Source organism: Oryctolagus cuniculus, chromosome 3 (assembly GCF_051225735.1).
Source record: "Oryctolagus cuniculus isolate XC-2025 breed Fujian yellow rabbit chromosome 3, ASM5122573v1, whole genome shotgun sequence".
NCBI classification, from domain to species: domain Eukaryota; kingdom Metazoa; phylum Chordata; class Mammalia; order Lagomorpha; family Leporidae; genus Oryctolagus; species Oryctolagus cuniculus.
In genome coordinates, this window is record NC_142869.1 from 37,169,695 (window position 1) to 37,177,255 (window position 7,561).

The window sequence follows — 7,561 nt, forward strand, 5'->3', positions numbered from 1 at the left end:
CTGTAATGAGAAAGTATTCAATCTAAAGATGAGAGAAATTTTAGAAATCCTACCTCTAAAGAAAATGACTAGATCTCGTGATGCAGATTTTAGTTAGTTGTGCTCAGTCTCAGATGGTAGAACCATCAGCAGATCCAGCTGAGAGAACTACAGATCATGACTAACTCTAGAGAGAACTCTGTGTGTCTTGAATTAGATGATTTCACCTCTCCACGCCTGTCACCTTACCTAAAATTAGGGAATCTGAATAAGCTTTGGTTTCAATTCTCACATTTTATAATTACCACTGAAACAAAGACCCCTGTAGCAAATTACATTTCTTCCCCCTCAGTGAAAATATTTACTAACAGGGTATCCTCTTTTGGAGGCACAAGAAGCTAGAAAGTAAAAGCTCCCCTATTCAGTAACCTAGAGTTGACAAACTTTTCTTAAGCAAAAAATACTAGGACTGGGTAAAGGGAGCAGAAAGAAGAAAATAATAAAAAATTAAGTCCAGGTGATTAATAATGATTGGATTTCAGAAAATACCCTACAGGAATCTGGCGCTGTGGCTTAGCAGCTAAAGCTGCCACCTGCAGGGTCCGCATCCCATGTGGGCACCGGTTCTAGTCCCAGCAGCTCCACTTCTGATCCAGCTCTCTGCTATGGCCTGGGAAAGCAGCAGCAGATGGCCTGAGTCCTTGGGCCCCTGCACCCGTGTGGGAGATCTGGAAGAAGCTCCTGGCTTCGAACTGGCCCAGCACCAGCTGTTGCAGCCATTTGAGGAGTGAACCAGCAGATGGAAGACTTTTCTCTCTCTCTCTCTCTCTCTGCCTTTCAAATACAGAAATAAATCTTTTTAAAAAATACCCTACGTAGCCGGCGCCGTGGCTCAATAGGCTAATCCTCCACCTTGCGGCGCCGGCACACCGGGTTCTAGTCCCGGTCGGGGCGCCGGATTCTGTCCCGGTTGCCCCTCTTCCAGGCCAGCTCTCTGCTATGGCCAGGGAGTGCAGTGGAGGATGGCCCAGGTGCTTGGGCCCTGCACCCCATGGGAGACCAGGAAAAGCACCTGGCTCCTGGCTCCTGCCAGGATCAGCGCGGTGCGCCGGCTGCAGCGGCGGCCATTGGAGGGTGAACCAGCGGCAAAGGAAGACCTTTCTCTCTGTCTCTCTCTCTCACTGTCCACTCTGCCTGTCAAAAAAAAAAAAAAAAAAAAAAAAAAAAAAAAAATACCCTACGTAATTAAATTTTGCTAACAAATTGCTTCCTAGAATGCTTTGCATTACATTACAAAAGTGGATTTTATCTTACATCAAAAAATTAGGAAAAAACTAAAATTCATGCTTCTGTTTTTTGATGTACAGAATGAAGGAGCTCTTTTGATTTACACCTAGCAAACACATGACAGGGGAAGAGACTATTCAGGTTGTAATCACCCATCTCCATGAAGGACCATACTTGGGTTACTGCAGTTCTGATTTTATTCTATTTGTTGAAAAACTTGAATTTCTCAGGTGTATACATTTATAAAAAATTTATCTTGGGGCTGGCGTTGTAGCATAGAGGGTAAAGCCCCTGCCAGTGACATCAGCATCCCATATGGGTGCCAATTCAGGTACTGGCTGCTCCATTTCACAATCCAGCTCCCTGCTAATGTGCCTGGGAAAGCAGCAAAAGATGGCCTAAGTGCTTGGGCCCCTGCACCCACATGGGACACCTGGAAGAAGCTCCTGGCTCCTGGCTTCAGCCTGGCCTACTCCTGGCTGTTGTGACCCTTTGGGAAGTGAACCAGCAGATGGAAGATTCTCTCTTTCTCTCTCACTGTAATTTCAAATAAATAAAATAAATCTTAAAAAAATTATCTTTACATCTGATTATGTTGAACTTCCCCGAATAGATTTCTGTATATTAAATTGTACCTGTTAAAACTAAACAATTTGCCGGCGCCGTGGCTCAATAGGCTAATCCTCCGCCTGTGGCACCAGCACACCGGGTTCTAGTCCCGGTCGGGGCGCCGGATTCTGTCCCGGTTGCCCCTCTTCCAGGCCAGCTCTCTGCTGTGGCCCAGGAGCGTAGTGGAGGATGGCCCAAGTCCTTGGGCCCTGAACCCCATGGGAGACCAGGATAAGCACCTGGCTCCTGCCATCGGATCAGTGTGGTGCGCTGGCCGCGGCGGCCATTGGAGGGTGAACCAATGGCAAAGGCAGACCTTTCTCTCTGTCTCTTTCTCTCACTGTCCACTCTGCCTGTCAAAAAAAAAAAAAAAAACAAAAAAAAAAACAAAACAAAACTAAACAATTTGAGGGACTGACGCTGTGGTGTAGCAAGTTAACGCCCTGGCCTGAAGTGCTGGCATCCTATATGGGCACGTGTCCGTGACTTGGCTGCTCCACTTCCGATCCAGCTCCCTGCCATGGCCTGGGAAAGCACTAGAGGATGGCCCAAGTCCTTGGGCCCCTGGACCCATGTGGGAGACCTGGAAGAAGCTCCTGGATCCTGGCTTCAGATTGATGCAACTCCAGCCATTGTGCCCAATTGGGGAGTGAACCATCAGATGGAAGACCTCTCTCTCTGCCTCTCCTGTGTAACTCTTTCAAATCAATAAATAAATCTTTATAAAAAAATTGTGCTTAAAAAAACTAAACAATTTGAGAAAAAAATCTCTAAATATGGTAACTGAATGATGAGGTCACTTGAAGTTTAAAGTCTCTTTTAATTCCAGGTACCTAGACTAATGTCCCAAGATTTAAAGGGTCTTGAAATGTATTCAATATTAGTGTATCATCTTATTAACAACATTAAAAAATACTGTTAAAAAGTACTTTTGAAAATAAAATTTCTTAGGCCAATATTGTGGCACAGTGGGTTACTTTGTGTCCTGGCTGCTCCACTTCTGATCCAACTCCCTGCTGGTGTGCCTGGAAAAAGCAATGGAAGATGGTCCATGTACTTGGGCCTCGCCACTCACGTGGGAGACCTGGATGGAGTTTCAGGCTCCTGGCTTCAGCCTGGCCAAGCCTCAGACACTGCAGCCATTTAGGGCATGAACCAGAGGATGGGAGATCAGTAACTCTGCCTTTCAAATAATAAATAAGTCTCTTAAAACTTTGGAAAAAGAAAGAAAATGTCTCTCATCTTTTAGAGGTGGGTGAATGATATGTTTCTTTTATAGTAAGTACAAATGTACTATGAATCAGGTTGTCAAAATTAAATGAAGACTCAATTTACAAATATTTTAATGGGATCATTTCTTTTAAAGATGAGTTTTAAAAATTACAATCCGCATCAAAATTTTAAATCTACATGAGTTAAATCTGCATGAAAACTTTAAATATATGCTGATATACAGAAACAATAGCCTATTTTCACTTTATTTTTTAATTGTCTAAGGCTGATGTCTGCACATTTTTTTTTAAGATTTTTATTTATTTCTTTGAGAGGCAGAGTTACAGAAAGGAAGAGACAGAGAGAAAGGTCTTCCATCTACTGGTTCACTCCACAAATGGCTGCAACAGCCAGAGCTGGGCCGATCTGAAGCCAGGAGCCACTTCCTGGTCTCCCATGTAGGTGCGAGGGTGCAAGCACTTGGGCCATCTTCCACTGCTTTCCTAGGCCATAAGCACAGAGTTGGATTGGAAGAGTAACAGCTGGGGCACGAACTGCCGCTCAAATGGGATGCTTATACCATAGGCAGAAGCCTAGCTTGCTAAGCCACAGTGCTGACCCACAACCCCTCCCTCAGTCTTTTTTGCTTAAGCTTTGCACTCCCTAGAATCTTCTCTATAATCTTGGTTTCTTCCCTTCTCATTCTGCACATATGTATCTCTTTTTATTTCTTTGCTTTTTAATTGAGATTTTCATAAATGTTTAATTTTTACAATAACTCTAATGTAGATCTTATTTTTTTATGACTAAGAGAGCTGAAGTTATCAAATACAGTAGTCATCCCCTTATCCACAGGGGACACACTCCAGGACCCTTAGTGGATGCCTCAAACCTCAGATGGCACTTTTGTTTTCTCCCAGATATTCAAACCAATGATACAGGTTAGTTTACAAATTAGGCATAATAAGAGATTGACAACAATAAAAATAAAATAATATCATCTCTGCCTCCCCTAAATTTTTTCAAACATTGGACAAGTATAGCAGTGGCATTGCGGTGCAGCGGGTTAAGCCAACATCTGCAGCAACAGCATCCCACATAGGAGCCAGTTTGAGTTACAGCTGTTCCACTTCTAATCTAGCTCCCTGCTAATGCACCTGGGAAAGCAGCAGAAACTGGCCCAAGTCATTGGGCCCCTGCCCCAATGTGGGAGACCTGGAAGTGGCTCCTGGCTCCTGGCTTCAGTCTGGCCCAGTCCTGGCCATTACAGCCATTTGGGGAATGAACTGGCAGATGGAAGATCTCTCTCTGCTCCTCCCTCTCTAACTGTGCCTTTCAAATAAATATTTTTTTAGAAAAGGACAATTATAATGACATGCTTTAATAAAATTTATGAATGTACTCCTCTCTTAAAATATCTTACTATACTGTGAACCACAGCAACTTCAGAATATGGTGTTTTTCATTTCCTCATTAAGTCATCAATTTTCACCTTCTCACTTAAAGGAAGAAACTATGGCTTCTCTTTGGGAACATCCCTACTCTTATGCTTTGGGGTCACTATGCAGCAAAATAAAGGTTAGTTGAAACAAGTGTGCCAATTCTGACCTGATAACCAAGGCTATCACTTAGTGATTAAAAGATGGCTAATGTGGATACCCTCCCTGGACAAAGGATTGAAGCCTGGACTGGACAGAGTGAGATTTCCCTATGCAATTCTGTTTACCTTTGAAGTTTTGATGCCATATTTTCACACCGTGACTGACTGCAGGTTACTAAAATCAAGGAAAGCTGCAACTTGCTTAACATCACAGTGTCAGGTTCAGAATCAGAGCCAAATCATGGGAAAAGCAACAAAGTAGGACTCTGAAGCCCAAGCACGTGCCATAGCACACTACGCCATTACATAAAGGGAAAGGACAACTACAGTTAAGAGAAATACATTGTCCAAGCTATCATACTTCAGATAACAGTGTCGTTATGGGGATCATCGTAAAAGAATCCTACAGAAAATGATTAAAAACCAAAGCTTGCAGTTAATATTCTAGCTAAAATTAAGAAAAACACTCAAAGTAAAAGCATGTATGTGTTACAGGTATTTCTTTGAGGCATTATCAAACAGATCACAGTTGAAGAAAGCTAAAAACATCATCCTGGGTGCTCAGTATTTTGGAACTGATTAATTTTCACTTAACTAAAGGTTTTGGTAAAACGAAAAATGCATTTTGGTGAATTCAAGATTTCTACTTTGCAAATTGAAAGTCCTTGTTAACCAAACACTATATTCAGGTTCCGTAACTCCTGGCCATATTTTTCAACTTAAATTAAGATCAAGCTGAATGGACTATATCAGGTATTATACATTATAATTTGGATAAACTTCAAATCAATGAGTTAAAATGTATTAACACCTGCTGATTATACATTTTCAAAAGATATTTTAGCCAACAATATATTATCCAAAAAAATACAGATTCAATAGCAAGACTTCAATTAAAGTGTTTCAAGCTTCAAGTACCACCCAACTCATTTAACATGAATCAGATGTTTTAAGTGGCCAGCTCCTACTAACGAGCCCAGTCCTAACAAAAGTGATTTCCTGGGACTTCTGCACAGAGGTCTTCCCATCGCATTTGTCCACTTAGGTGGCTTTTCTTTTACTTGTTCACATTGGCAAAGCTTGGACTCAAACTGGAATTGAAAACTATTACAATGGTAACAATAGGCCTTTTAGGGGCGTTTCCTATGTGGCATTCAGTTCTCACAGGTGACCAAAGCGCAGCACAGATAAGTTAAGCAAGCAACAAAGGCACTTTGAACCCAGGCATTCTTATTCCAGGGCTCACTTTCACTGTCACTGCTTTCTAATAAAAGATCGCATTTTTGGCTTCCATTGTGTAGATCGCGTCCCACCGTCTACGGTTAAGTACTGGACTTCTATTCATAGCAGTGCATCGTTAAGCAACGTCAAGAACGGAAAGCTTCCGTAGTCTTCACCTGCACACACACCGCCCCGCCCACATATTTGCAATCCAATTCTGCCTGATCCTAAACTGCTGTCTCTCGAAGACCCCCGTCTTGGGAGCTTTTCTGGCGAACGTCTTAAAAAGTGACTTTGGGATCTGGATGGTGCATCTCCATCCGTGCTCCCTCAGAAAAACCACGATATTGGATTAAAGTATTTCTCCGGACCACTGAGGGCAGGACATAGGCCTCCGGGTAACTTCAAGGCAAAAATAAAAAGCCGGAGAGGAGGCGTAGGAGGATGCTTTTCCCGCACTACACCTAGGATAAAAGGGCTCATAAAGAGGGAGGCGGACGGGAGGACCCTAAGGAGCGAGGCGCGAGCGAGCCTGGGGAGTCCACAGACTGGGCGCTCCCGCCCGAGGTGTCCGAGTGCCTCTCTGCGGCGGTGGCCACTCGGCGGGCTCGGCTGCCCTCCTCGCGACCCCTAACCTCTTCCCGTCTCCAGCCTGCCTCCCCGGGGCCCGTGAGCCCCCTCCCTGGCCGCGGGTGGTAGGCCCCGCCATCCAGGGCCGGCAGAAAGGCCCCGCGGCGGGCCGCGGAAGGCGCCGCTCCGGCCGGGCAGTGGCGAGGGGCGGGGGCCGGCGGCTGCTGCGAGCCCGGGCGGGTCAGGAGGTGACGGGGAGAGGCTGCAGGAGCCAGATAGGGAGGCTGGGAGGTAGCGCCCGGTTCGTCGACTCAGACAGCTCTGCCTAACCTCCGCCTCCCTCAGTCCTGCTGCCGCCGAGAGCCCCACAAGGCAGGGAGGGAGGTCCGCCGGAGCAGAGGGGAGAAAATTCAAAACGAGTCTACTCAACCTCGTCTTGGCTCCGAGGCCCCGCCATGGAGACCAGCACAATGCGCAGGCGCACAGCTCCGGGAGCGCGGTGCGCAGTGCCAAGGGATAGGATCACTATCGGCCACCGTCGTCCGTTTCCCTCCAGATTGGTTCTTTTTTTTTTCGTATTTCCGCCTCTTGCCGGCATCTAGAATCAAGCTACAGGCGGAAGCCCAGAAAAGATCTTGACAGATTCTGGCTGGGAAATAATGCATTAGAAGAGGAACTGGGCAAGGCGTTAGTCAATCAAATCTGAAAGTAGCGGCGACTTAGGAAATACCTGGCTGGAGACAAGAAGTTTTAATGCAAATTAACGAACCGTAAAGGGATCGTGGCAAAAGACTACAATTCCCAGGGATCACAGCGTGCCAGTCGCGCTGCTTTCTGGGAGTTGTGGACTCTTAAGAGCAGCGTTTGCGGTACCCGGTCTTAGGACAGTTTCTTTAAAAAAAAATGCTAAGGAGATTTGAGATGGGCCTTTTTGTATCTTTGTAGTCTATTAGAGGCCTACATGTGTGGGAATAAATCTAAAAAAGAATAAAGAGACACGCTTGTCTGTGCCTTACTGATCGATGATTCCCGAATCTAGGAATAGGTAGTTGATGTTTGTGGGCTGGGCCTCTGCGGAAGGGC